The sequence below is a fragment of the Castanea sativa genome, chromosome 2 (genome assembly GCF_040712315.1).
Source record: "Castanea sativa cultivar Marrone di Chiusa Pesio chromosome 2, ASM4071231v1".
Taxonomy (NCBI): Eukaryota; Viridiplantae; Streptophyta; class Magnoliopsida; order Fagales; family Fagaceae; genus Castanea; species Castanea sativa.
Genome location: NC_134014.1, coordinates 34,355,101 through 34,369,663, shown reverse-complemented (window position 1 = coordinate 34,369,663; position 14,563 = coordinate 34,355,101). Strand labels below are relative to the sequence as shown.

The 14,563-nt window shown below is 32.2% G+C and overlaps 1 pseudogene; it reads right to left on the bottom strand.

Annotated features, from left to right (window-relative positions):
• Positions 1 to 2,269: 2,269 nt before the first annotated feature.
• Positions 2,270 to 6,980, bottom strand: LOC142625259 (short-chain dehydrogenase virD-like; annotated as a pseudogene).
• Between the last annotated feature and the right edge of the window lie 7,583 nt (positions 6,981 to 14,563).

Below are 14,563 nucleotides of genomic sequence, written 5' to 3'. Positions count from 1 at the left end.
CCCAATTTGGTTGGATTTATATATGGGTATTAGAATTGATTGAGTGTGATTGTGTTTATTTTTAAATATGTGATAAGATGATGTTGCATGTTAGGATTGGAGGAGTAAAACATGGGTTTTACGCCACGTCCTTCTAGAATACACTCATACCCATGGATCTTACATTTCACTCCAACAAAGTACTATTCAATTTGTGTTGTCTATACTAGGGGCTTTTTTGTTATTTAAAAGAATTGGTGTGACAAGCCTGGATATTCAAGATTACCTAGGTGACTAATAACTATTGTTGAAATCATTTTGTGATTGATGAAAACGAAGTCCTTGAAGAGAAGGCCCAAATTGTCAAAGAAGGTATGATTTTTACTTCTCTTCTCTATAGTGGGGTGTTTTGTTGTTGTTGTGTGTATGCAATTTGTTAGGAGCTAGATAAATTTTCAACTTTTGGAGGGGGATTTGTATGTTATTTTCTTAATTAAGCGTGGGCAAGCTCAGATAAATTTTCATAGGTTAAGTTTGTTAGAATATATACTATTTAATATTTCTTGTTTAGTAAATCAAACGTGAGGAAAATTAGTTAGAATTGATTATTCTAGTAAATAATTTAATCTTTGAAAAATTATACTCATTTCCTTTGAGGTTAGAAATGACAATGACTGCTACCTTACACCCTTCATGCGGTGGACACTCCATAAGTATAAATGCTTGTGAGGTGTGGGGGGCAAGGGTTGGCTTTCAAGTCTCTAGGAATGAGCATTACACACATATACACTTAAATTAGGCTAGAGTAGAAATTCTATCTTGTATATAAAAATAAAAAAAATGACAATGACCCCAAAGTCTTGCAAAAATGAAATTTCCCTTGATTTTAGATAAACATTACAATACAATGAAATATCTATTTTGAACTTGATTAAGAGATCACGTTCCTAATTTGCTTTTGGCTTATAGATGAAGCTTCTATCTAACCCTTGAGATATAGATATCTAACTCACCTTATTTACCCAAACATTATGAATGCTTAATTAGGTAAAAAAATAGGAAGAGTGCCCTTGAACTACAAATCAATCATAATATTTAACACAAGAAGGAACGCCTTCAAAAGGGAAGGGGGGGGGGGGTTTAGTGAGATATTTGTGCAAAACTAAATTAGGGGCCGCTCTCATTTTCTTCCACCTTAAGGGAGGTTGGTGTAATTTTCCTTTAATCTTTTTAACTTATGAAAGTTACAAATCTGATCAGAATATTGGGATAATGAAGAGATTAGACCAATGTATTTTTACATTGTTTAATTACCCATTATTGATGTATTTGACATCACATATTAGGCTTGGAGATGCTCTCCCTCAACTTGTAACATATCAAGGCATTGTTCAAAATGACATACTAAGTATCTGTTTAGATACCACTTATTACTGAAAATTGAAAACTGAAAACACTATAGCAAAATAATTTTTAAATATGTGAATAGTGCCGTGAGACCTAATTTTAAAGTTTTTTTTTAAAAAAAGTAGTTTATGGGTCCCGTGAACAGTGCATGGGACCCACTAATTTTGACGCAAATGCAACTGAAAGGAACTTTCAGGTCTATCCAAATGATCACTAAGTGTGCGTTTGGATTTGGATGAAAATTATAAAGTATTTTACTATCTAGCTTATTTTTATTACTATTCATGGACCCACTGCACTTTTTGGTACTATTCATGAGCCCCACGGTACTTTTTTTTTTTTGTTAAGTGGTCTCACAATACTATTTCAGCTAATTTTTACCTTTATTTACAGTATTTTCAGCAAAATAAATGGATCCCAAATAGACCCTAAATGTATCAAAACATTAGGCTTTAACTAAATTTTTGTACAGGATCATATATGTGGATCAGACCTTCATGTATCATGTGTAATAGTCTTGCCTCAACCGTGTTTATAAAGAGACACTATGTCAATTTTTTGTTTGTCCAATTTTTACCATCTATCCATACTCAACTTTTCTCTAAAAGGCTCTTTAAATTGTCAACAATGCAACATCGAGAACAACGAGAAGTCATCATCCATTGAAGTCAAAGATTACATATAATTCAGGAGATTAAAACAGCAAGTTATTCCAACTCTCTCTCTCTTGTATTGTGAATGAACAAAGTGCCATATGCACCTAAGGCATCATCATGATGGAATACTAGGATTGGCGTGCATGTTTTTAGCATTTGGGGGCTACCAGATACACATGATATAATATACATATATATATATATATAAATATATTTAAGTTATGAGTGAATAAATTCATTCAAACTAAAAATGGTGAATCCCCAGTACACATGCCATACACAAAAGAAGGCACGTAAGGAATACAAAAAAGAAAGGACAAAATAGAACACACAACAAGAAGTTAACGTACAACATATGACCAAAATCAATATAGGAAAACAAAGAGGTGAAACTCAACCTTTTATTGCTATCTTAATCATAAAATCTCTAATAAAGAGGGGCAGATGGTACATGACTGCCATTGCGGTGGAGAGATGACCGGAGGAGAACCAGGCCGGAGGATTTTTCTTCAGCACTGCAGTAACAGTCTTCTTTGCAAACTCCTCCGAAGGGGTTGACTTAGTTCCTTGTGAATAATGGGCCCTGGCTCGGATGGCGGCTTCAAAAGGCTTGTACAACTTCCACTCAGGGATTTGGCTGTAGTTAGCTCTGACAGCATTTCCTATGTTTGACCTAATAGCTCCTGGGGCAACATTGATAACATCGATCCCAAAATGTCTTAGTTCCAACCTGCATGTTACATGGAGAGTATATGGAATATTAATTGAGAATTTAAGCATTAAGCAATCATCAAATAAAAAAGGAACATAAAAGCTGCATGTTACCCATTGGCCTGGCTTAAAGAAGGTGGTACATAAAAGCTGTGGCTAGGAGATGACTATCTTATGAATTAAAAACTATGCTGTTCCCATTCTTAGGTTCAAATTAAGTTACCCTAAATTGTGTTTATTCTAAAATGTATTCATACAAGTTTAACTTGGAAAAGTCATACACGGGTTTATGCTAAAGAAACCCTTCTTTTGTTTCTTCATGACGATTTCAAGATTTTCTTTTGTTAAACAGCAATTCTTCGTTTGGTAAGATAATTATTGTCAACAGCTTTGCACAGTTATATTTATGCTTAATTGCATAAATAATTGGCACTACTAAAAATATCTATGTGACAATCATTGTTTTTATGCAGATATAACCCAGCATTAAGATGTTTGCAGGTTGTGTACAAACCTCAATGCATCAGTCAATGCATGAAGAGCGGCTTTGGATGCAGTATATACACCAGCCCATGGTCCTGGAGCCAGAGCAGCAATACTTCCAACATTGACAATCTTTCCCTTTCTCCTGGATGCCATGTGAGGTACAACAGCTTGAACCAACCGCATGGGACCTATTTTAGAGTATGACATTATAAATGAATATTATTATCCATTGTTTTAAAAAAAATTTCATTGTTTTAGGAATGTAGTCAAAGAAAACAAAGAACCAAGAGATATTACAACAAGAAAATAGAAGAACATATCAAATCTGCTGTGAGGGTCAGATTAAAAAACAGATAATTTAGACACAGACAGATTCAAATACAAAGAACAGTCTTGTAGCATCGCCATAGACATATAGTTGTTACAAGGCCAATTTATCAGAGGCAGCACCATGTGTTACCATGTATGATGTAAAGAAAACTCAAGCTTCACATCCAAAGCCAAACATATGAGAAATAATTAGAAACACTGCATAATGCAAATGATGTAATTTGTATTTTGCATCACTTCAATGTATTTACTAAGTCAATAATGCAGTGAGGTTTAGAAGTTTTTGAGGATGTGGTCAATCTATTCACAGGATGTAACCTGACCATTTTCTGTTCAATTTCTTTGTAATGAAGATTGAGCAACACAAACCCTGCAATAATAGATCCTATCATTCAGAGAGGCAATGCTTTTTCAGTAGAGTATTAGTTTTGAAGTTTACACAAGTTCTATTGCATGGCTTGGAATTTGAGGGAAAAGTTCAACCTCAGTGAAGATCTGTGTTTCCAAATGGCAAATATTGGGACGAATTTTGAAATGCAATTTTAAATAGAAAGGCCAGCAAGAGATCTCTCCTTAAAAAACAAGAAGGCAGAAAGTTTGATCCTTCAGTTCTTTCAACTAAATGTAAACATACATGTATGTGCATGACAAACTATATAATTTTTAAAGCACAAAAAACTTTTTTAAGTTTAATACTATCATAGATGAAATAGCTATTGATTTAAGGAGATAATTAACCCAATAAAGAATTTATCAAAAAATAAAAATTCAATATTAACTTGTGTGTTTATACATATATACACATTCAAAGGAGTGCATTGATGCTGATTAATGATACATTTATTGTCTAACTGTAATGCTGTCATGCAGTTACTAACTGAACCAAGGCAAAATATAGCAATGAGTGAGGCCTGCAAATTCTTCATTGGGTGAACTAAAGAATTGATACTAGCAAAGTACCAGTGTGCTGACGCAGCATAAACATAAGTGATGTGGCCTCTGAAAAACTCATTCAATAGCAGATACCAAGTAGATGTGATGCAGGAGCATCTACAAAGCTAAATGCCTTTGTGAGTAGTTGGCTGTGTAGTAAATTGGTATGTTGCAGCAACAAAAGAGTGCAGTAACAGCAGGCATAATCCAGTGCAGCAGCAGGTAATAAACCAGCTAGTGATTTAAGCAGCTGGGCTAGGGCTTGGTGCAGTGGCTTAGTTCAAGGTGAAGCCCCATGTCAGGCTAGCTGAAAGCTTTAGAAGTAGGCTTAGTGGTTTCGAAAGCAACTTGTTGTAACAGAAGTAGTTAGGCTGCCAGTTAGTTAAGCTGCAGCCAATCACATTGTTTCTAACTGTCTGTTAATGCAGCAGCCAATGAGATTAGTTTGTAACTAACTAGTTAATGCCTTAGTTAGTTAGCTCCGTAGGAACTAATCAGAAATAAGCGACGCTCGAGCCAATCAAACTACTTATTGCAATACAAGTAATTTGCTGCATGACTTGTTACACAGATTTTGATTCAATGACATTTACTTAGCCTTGAGTGCTAATTTCAAAGTGCTCTCTCTATGCAATGGTATTATCCACCTATAAGCTTGCCTCGTTCTCATTTTATTTCTAAGCATAAACAGCAACCCCAACCAGCCTGCATCAAGATGGGCATCTATTTTAGGGTCTACTATTGTTGTTTAGCACCATTTTGATATTCAGTACTAACATTTCCTATAAAAAGTATTACAAAAGAACCTGATTCTAGATATTGCTTCATTACGTTTCAAAAAAAATCACAATTTTCTCCCTAAAGGACATAAAACTCGTTTCTTTTCAAATTTGTTCCTTCTAGATAGTGCTATCAAATTTCAAATAGCAAGTACCCCAATATTTTGAGATTTCCAAGTTTGTCAAAGTTACAGAGATAAATTCTGAATGTCATACCTTTCTCCTTCTATTATAGCAACAAGAACTTTAACTGCTATCAATCACTACCTAGAGGTAACAAAACAAAACACGTGTGAAACATTGAAAAAAAGTATTGCAGTAAGGAAAAACAAGCTGACCTCAGGCAGGGTAATCTGTAATAAGTGAAGAAATGCCCATTCAAATTAACCTTTAAAACACTAGCATATAGCAATGATAAATTACCTATTGTCCAAAAAGCTTAAACTTGTAGGCAGTAGTGAATTTAATCACTTAACCATTATTCTAACACCCTCACTCATATGTGGACCCAGACTCCCGGTATTAATAAGTAGTTAAATGGGAGATAGTGTAGAATGCAGGGTTCAAACTCACAAATCACAACCACTGTGTTAATACCATTCTCAATTGTCCCAAAGCTGAAGCTCGGTGAATTTTGAGAAATAATCATCACAAGTACAACATGGCAGTAACAAAAACCAAAAACACAGATTAAGCACATCTTTAAAAAAATTAAAAAAATGCAAAATAAAAGGTTAGTAGAAGAATATTTAGTAAAGCATATGTTATGTGCACAATTTTTTATTAGTTGCTTTGAAGTCACCATTACCAAGCCTCCAAATTTTGATAAAAAATACTAATTCAAGAGAGTGCATACCTACAAGTTAGTCTAGCTATACAAAATAGACTTGGTATTAGATAAAATTTAAATACTAAATTCTTATAATCTATCAATAAAACTAATCACAATTCATCCTAAAACCGCCAAGAGTCTCGTAGATCAACTAGACCTCCTAATGTTTTCAACACAGCCGTCTACATTTGAATCCACCCTCTCCATTGTACCTATCAAATTTATCAAAAAAAAAAATCATCCTAAACAAAACCAATCTAACTAATCAAAATCGATACTAATTCATTTAAATCAATAATAAAAAAAAAAAATCCTTATCATTATTTATCCAACAATAATTAACAAAAATTAGGCTGATAAGTCAGTTCAGTATGTTACCATAGACATTGGTATCAAAAGTTCGTTGGAGAGCAGAGAGAGGGATCTCAGCAAGAGGGCCTACACATAGGACCCCAGCGTTGTTCACCAACACATCTATGTGACGTACTTCTTCACGACAGTGGACACCACGCGTTGCACGCTGTCGTGGGACAGGACATCCAGTTCTTGCAGGAAGAACCTAGGATCCTGCTCTAAGGTGCGGTTTGCAGCGTCCACTTTTTGCGTCCAAGTTTTGCCTCTTTTTTTTTTTTTTTTTGGCTGCTGCAGGAGACAAGCGCGCAGTGCGTGTACTGTACATGTACTTTTTTAGCATTTTTTTTATTAAAAGTGAGTCCCGTAGCATTATTTACACATTTAAAAATTATTTTGCTACAGTATTTTCAGTTTTCAGTTTTCAGCAATAAGTTCTATCCAAACGAATCCTTAGCCTATACTTCCCGCCGAACACCCCGTGATTAGCACCACTTCTTTGCCGTCCGGTTCCATTTCTTCACAGTTTTGAAAGAGTTTTAGATTCGATATATAATTCTAATTAGTAGTACTATTATTATTATTATTAGTTACACTATTACTATTACTATTACTAGTACTATTACTATTACTAGTACTACCATTCCAGCTTTTCGGAGATACCAATGATTGTGAGACTAGAGAGAGAGAGAGAGAGAGATGGATTGTGTAGGTTAACGAGTGACTACTGGACATTAGTCAACCATCTGGGAAAGCGTGATGGATATATTATTATTAATTAATTTATTATTCTACCCATAATTTATGGCCACAAGTTTTTTCTTTTATCGTGTCACACCTGACACCACCAGTGCTTCATTCGAGCCGGAATATCCTGCCGGGTGCAAGATATAATTTTCGGCTTCATTCTGGCTGGAATGACTATAAATGACATCTGATAATGATTTTAATGTTTCTAATTCCATAAAAAAAACTTGTCAGTTATCACCGGCCCAGATATGCTCGTTAGAAACAGAGCTTTCATAAGGTCGGGTCAATCGGTATTTAACAAGTAACCCACTGTGCTTGTTAACGTTTTTTTTTTTTAATAAGTTGTTAAAAAAATTATCAAAAGGGATTAAAAAAAATTGTCAAAAACTGTTAAAAGTTGAAAATTTTATTCAAAAAATTATCCAAAAGTGTATTGTTATTGGGTGCCTTAAAAAAATTATTAAAAGAGATAAAAAAAAAATTGCCAAAAATTAAAAAAACTGTTAAAAGCTAAAAAAAATTATCCAAAAGTGTGCTGTTAATGGCCACCTTAAAAAAATTATCAAAAGAGATTAAAAAAATTGGCAAAAACTAAAAAAATATTAAAAGCTGAAAAATTTATTCAAAAAGTTATTCAAAAGTGTGTTGTTAACGGGCACCTTTAGGTGCCGGTTAACACAACCTTTTTTTTATACTAAAAAAAATTTACCTGCACAATAATATATCATTTTTTTTTAAAAAAAATATCGAAAATTAAAAAAATCTAAAAAAATTATGTATTTATCTAGGTCATATAATAATAGGAAATTCCCCTAAAAAAATATATAATAATAGCAAATTATTTAGTATAGAATGCATAACTTTTTCTACCAAAAAAAACTTTAAATCCAAGAGCTATCTTCAACAAATTGATACTCATTCAATAATTATAAAAGTATACGAATCTTAACATTACTGGTCAAAATAAATAGCACATATAAAAAGGTGTATAGTTTACCATTTGAAAATCTAATTAGAACAAACACACAACTTTCACTACTACACAATATCAACATCCCAAAATATAAAATAAAATTACAAATGTCCAATTAGATAGCTAATTTGACAAAGAATAAAAACATGTAAATTTTTTTTAAAATCTTGAAAACTATTATCATAATCTTATATCTTGAAAAGTAACCTAAAAGTTGTATTTAATTTTAGATGCACTATGGTTGGTACTCTATTTCAATTTGGGAATATATATCAAATTTTGATTGTTTACTTATTTATATATAGTCTCTTTTATAAATATTATATTATTGTTAGGCAATATACACTCCATAAAAATATTATTTTATTTTTAAAAGCATTTTATTTTGGCTATGAACTGTTAAAAAATAAGTCTAATCATCCCTAATTTAAGCCAATTTCATTGATATAATTCAGCTTTACCCTTTACACACTTATAAATACTTCTCATGTATATCTATAATTTCAAATATCTGTTTTAAAGTCTACTACAACTAGATTATCTTGATAAATACTTTGTTATTTGATATCTAAAATCTTTACTTATCTTGTTATTCAAGCAAGAAGAATTCCTCAATCTCTACTTATTGCATGTAATCATCAATTCATTTGCAAGCAATTCGTTTGTATAGATTTTTTTTTTTTTTTAAATGGTGTCTTCCAATTTTTTATTTATTTAAAATTTGATGTTTTTTAGGGGGGAAAAAAATCACATGAATTATATTTGTCAATTGAGTTTGGGTTGTGCAATGTAGAGCCCATAACAAACAAGTAAACCAACTATATCCTAATTATATTTTTTTAAAAAAAAAAAAAAAGTATTTAAAAACAGGCTGGGACACTCATTAGTCAAGTCATGGATCAATCTGTTTTTTATTTGGGTCAAAAAATTTGGGTTCAAGTTGGCTTAAGTAAACCAACCATGTCTTAATTTTTTTTTTTTTTATAAAAAAATTATTTAAAAAGGGGCCAAGACACTCATTAGTTGGGTTAACTTGCAAAAAAATATCAAGTCATGGATCACACACTCAATAATTTATTACAAAAATTGACTTTTTTAAATAAATAAAAAATTCCCGTGTATATTGATAATTTTGGGAGACAGAATTTGTATCCTATACATGGGCAAAATGGCTAAATACCACTTATTTTTAAAATATTTAGCCAAACACCACTATTTTCAAACTATGTAGCAAAATACCAACCTTTTGGAACTTGATATTATGAAAATCGAGCTCCACATGAGTAACTTGACACAATGGTAGATGGTGATGTGGCTTTTCTCAATAAAAAAATATCATGTGGAACTCAATATTTTCAAAATCAAGTTGCGTGTAATTTAGAACTTAATATTCATAATATCGAGTTCTTTGCAAAGTTACCTATAGATGAATCTACAGAGGTACTTGATCACCTTGAAAGAGAGAACAATCAAATGCAAATGTGACTACAACGTTTCCATACAATCTAAAAAGTTAGGAAACATCTAAAGGGAAAGGCACAAAAGCGAGTCATCAAATTCATTGATTACAAACTTAGAAGATGACAAAGAAATTTCAGGCTTTTCAAATTTAAGCAACAATGATTTCCAAAAATTCCTACCAACGAACTTAAGACATTATTGTTAATGTCTAACAAAAGGTGATTCTGCAAGTTGAAATTTTGTAATTTAAAAAGTTATGCTAATTACCAATAGACCTTTTTGAAATATTGTTTTGTGTCGTCTTTTACACAAGGAATTTTTTGGGTACTTAGATTTTATTATTTATTTTTTGAAATACAAGCCGAAAACCAGTGACATTTACAAAATCCGACAATCCAAAATGGTTAAAAATACAACATCAACTATGAGGAAGAGACTAGTTGATTACAACAACAACGATTTATATAAACAATATACATCTAAACTACTTCTCAACTTCACATAACTAGTGTCATAGTAATTGTAGGGTCAATGGGCCCATGAGTATGTATTGGGCTAAATGCCTAATTTGAAGACACTAAATGGTCCGAAGATGTGGGAACATCGACTCAAGAAGCAGTATTGATGGATAAAGAAGTGGAGACTAATCATGGTCATCTCGAGAAGTTGGTCTAAGGAGGAGTTGGTCTGAGGAGGAGTCCATCCTTGGCTAGATAAAGCCAAGGTAGGAAAGGGTTGCCTGACATCCAAAAGCGATGTTCTAGGAAGTCCTGTAAGTAAGGACATGCATGGTAGGTGTACAGGATAAGAAGAAGGGTTGTGAAATATCCAAAATAAAGCTACTACCACCAAATTAAATGCTCTGCAGCTAAACCTCTGGACACATTAATGAGGAGATGATGCCTGAATATCAGGTTTCAGCCTTATAGCTACCTCCAAAGACCTCAAGGATGGGCTGATGGGACAAATATCTAAACCAGTAATCTGATCCATATGTGGAGGATGGAGAGAGGAAGAAAGATGGTATAAAAGGAGGAGAATATGTTCAGGAAGGGGGATTGAAGGAAAAGAGAGAGAAAAAACACAATAGACACAAAAATCAATATCTGTAACCTGTCTTTGGAAAAAAGAAATATAATATCCAATCTCCTCGGCTTGAGGCCAAGGACAATTTTTGTTATATAAACTATCTCTTCTGTGTGATATTGCGATCTAGCCCATTATTTGTTATTCAAAATCACTAGAACCTAGATTTCAAGCCCCCACTCTTTACAAATTCATTGTATTGGACTTTTTGGGCCTATCACAATCTTAGTTTTCGAGTTTGAGTGCAAATTGTGTCCTTACAGTAACCATATTGAAATGGAAACAACAGTGATTTCATCAATGATCATTGATATTTTCATCTCAATAAAATACACGGCTACTGCTTAACATGACATAGTGAACTAACTTCATTATAAACAATATACATCTAAATTGCAACAAGATAAAACTAAGTTATATACATCCAAATTAGAATAAAATTATTTAAATGAAAAATTATTTTTCAACCATATACATCCAAATTAAATGAAAAATTATTTTTGAACCATTGTACAGTTAAATCATGTCAATGGTTTCTTTTATTCAGTAGGCTACAACTTCATATTAGCATCAATGTTAAAAAGTAAAAATAAATCAATCCACTTGGTAAGCAAACCCACTAGCAAAGAAAATACAGTAATTTAGGTTAAAAATTGTACCTTATGGGTTTGACAAATCAACTTCAATTTACTCAAAATAGAGAGAGGAGAAGATAGATGTGAGAGCTCAGATAGACAAGATTTAAGGATCTTTTGATGGAAGAAGAGCTATGGACTGAGTGAGAGTAGGGGAAGGGGGGATTTTGGCTTCTAGTGAGAGGAGATGTGGAGAGATGGATTTGAGTTCCATGGTAAGGAGAGAGAGAGAGAGAGAGAGAGAGAGAGAGAGAGAGAGAGAGAGAGAGTGTGTGTGTGAAGGAGATGGAGATGGAGAGTGAGAACAGATTCTTTTGTGTTCCTGAGTTTAAGTTGCATTGGAACTCGATATCTTTAATATCGAGTTTCACTTTAAAAAAAATATTGCAAAGAACTCGATATTATGAAACTCGATATTTGAAATATTGAGTTCTATGTGGAACTCAATTTTCATAATATCAAGTTCTAAAATAGTGGTATTCTACCAGATAGTTTGCACATAGTGGTGTTTGGCTAATTATTTTTTAAATAAGTGGTATTTAGCCATGTTACCCCTTATACATTGTTGGTTAGAACACGTGCTGATTTATTTAATTAGGATTTGAATTTTACTAGTAGAATTTTAGTGTTTTACAAAATATGGTGAACGTTGTTTTCAAGTTTTGAATTTATAAAACCTAAAACATAAATAGTAAATAATGAATTTATAATCATATTTAAAATTATTTTCAACTTGAAGATCACATAAAACAATTTTTTAGTGGGTTGCTAAACACCCTTTTTTTTTGGCTTAAAGCATTTATAGATTTATAGTTATGAAAAACAAAGTGAGATTGTCTTTGCATCTAAGTTTATTTTGTTGTCTTTCTCTCCCACTCTTATTAATAAGACCCCAAAACTAAGGGTCGATTTGCCAATGGCATGAGATGTCAATTTTTGTAAACAAATCTCTCACACTTGTCAACATTAGTCATTCACCCTCTCACACGAATTGGGAATTCAAGTTCAACATTCTTTCACCATGCCTTAACAAAAACAAAGTAAAGTCCATTTTAAAATAATAATAATAATAATTTATCTATTTTTATTAATTTTTAGTCATGAAACATAATATTTGATTCTCTATACAAAATTAATATTGACTTTATTGAATTTATCTTTACTTGAGTATGTTGATGCTATTGGATGATTCTATTGTTAAGTAAAGTTGATGCTTTTGATAATTAGATTCTATTGTTAGGTTGTAGCTAAAGACTATAATTTCCACTAAAAAATTTAACATGACTACATATTTCGAAAATTTAGCTGTTAAATTACATGTTCTTTATGTTCTTGATATACATATCAAATTTCGTGCTAATCGAATGTTATTTACTGTTCAATTCATAAACTTACTTTTAATATATAATTTTAAACTACAAAAATTTAAATATTTAATTGATGACATAATTATTGATTTTCTAAAAATTTTGCAAATACAAATGATATAAAAATAAACTGTTATTCAATAATGAATTTGTCAAAATTCACATCCAATAAAAAAATATCCAATAGAAAAATATTGAGTAGAGTTGTAATGAAGCTTTGTCCATATTGTTGTACTTTGTCCACCCAATCTTGGGTATATATATTTATTTAAGAGGATACTTAAAATATCACACTTGAACTTTGATGTCAGTGTTAATATCATTCTTGAATTTTCAATTTGAACAAGTCTTTGGAAATTAGATTTGTAAAACATTCTACTAATATTTTCCATTAAAGCCAAATGAATTTAATCATGAAATGTAAACATGATTTCTGTCAAGGCATTGATAGTTTTGAACTATCATGATTATCATGTGCATATCACGTGATTAAATTGGAAAAGTTTAAACAGAAATGCTAACAAATACATATCACGTGATTAATTTTGAAAAGTTTTAACAGAAATGCTAATAAAAATTTTATTTGTCATAAACATCTATGCAATGCGTTAATCATTCAAGTAGAAGGTTTATGTAGGAAAATTAACACGAAATCCTCAAACCTGTGAAAAACAAAAATAGAGAACACAGGTCAAAGAAAAATAATCACATGCACAAGACAATATTTACGTAGTTCAGCAATTTGCCTACGTCCACAGAGTTACAAGAATTTTACTATTATCAAGGAAAAAAATACAAAAGGAAGGCTACAATTTTTCACTCTCTCAAAAATAAAAACAAAAACCCTAATCATCAAAATAGCATTTTTCTATATCCAGCGCACAAGATTCACAATAGGCTACAAAACGGGACAAAAAAATTTTCCCGAGAGCGTAGCCCTTATCGGCCCAAGCCTCCGCTCCATGAACTAAACCTCAAAAAATCTCTCATTAAAAACCATGCAACATTATTCGAATCAAGTCAAGTCGTCAACCGGATTAAATACAACTAAGCTCCACAAAGCCCAACAGTTTACTGATCAAATACACTCGCCTTAAAGCACAAGAATGGTATTAGCTTTGAATGCAATTGACCCATTTCATTCCGAGTCTAACAATGATTCATTTATGCAAAAATTCAACTAATGGCATTTGTGGGCAATCTGGAGTTTTCAAGTCCAAATGCTTGGTAACTTTTGATTTCAATTTTAAATAGCAAATCTTTCTCATTCATTTGAAAATAATTCATTTATACATGGTTACTCCATGCTACTAACTCTAAGTAGTTGGAATCCAAGGCCTTCCATGCCCGAAAGTTGCAAAAATGTAATTGGAAGAGCTGGGTGTTTGATTTGGGCGAGTATTTGTTTGGTCGACTATATGGGGTCAAATGGTGGTTGTTGTGATCGTTGAGTTTTGAGTGGGTTTGGGTGAGTGTGTAAGTTTTTATGGGTGGACCACTCTCTTAAAAGTTAAAATGGCCTGACTCGACTTGAAACAGATGACAGTAGTTTTTTGGGTGAGAGGAATACTAGACACCTCTTACGTGATAGTCCTGTTGTATTGAATAATTTCTCATTGTCTAGACTATAGAGTTTTGAACAACATAAATAAGTCCCACAAGATTCTTAAGAATAAGCTGAACATGTAATTATCACATTTATAGAAATCTAAAAATTCTTAATAAAACCAAAAGTAAACATGAATTCAGAATTTTAGACATCACATTCTCAGAAAATTGGACCATGAACATATTGAATCTCATAAACCCAAAGCCATGCAAACATAA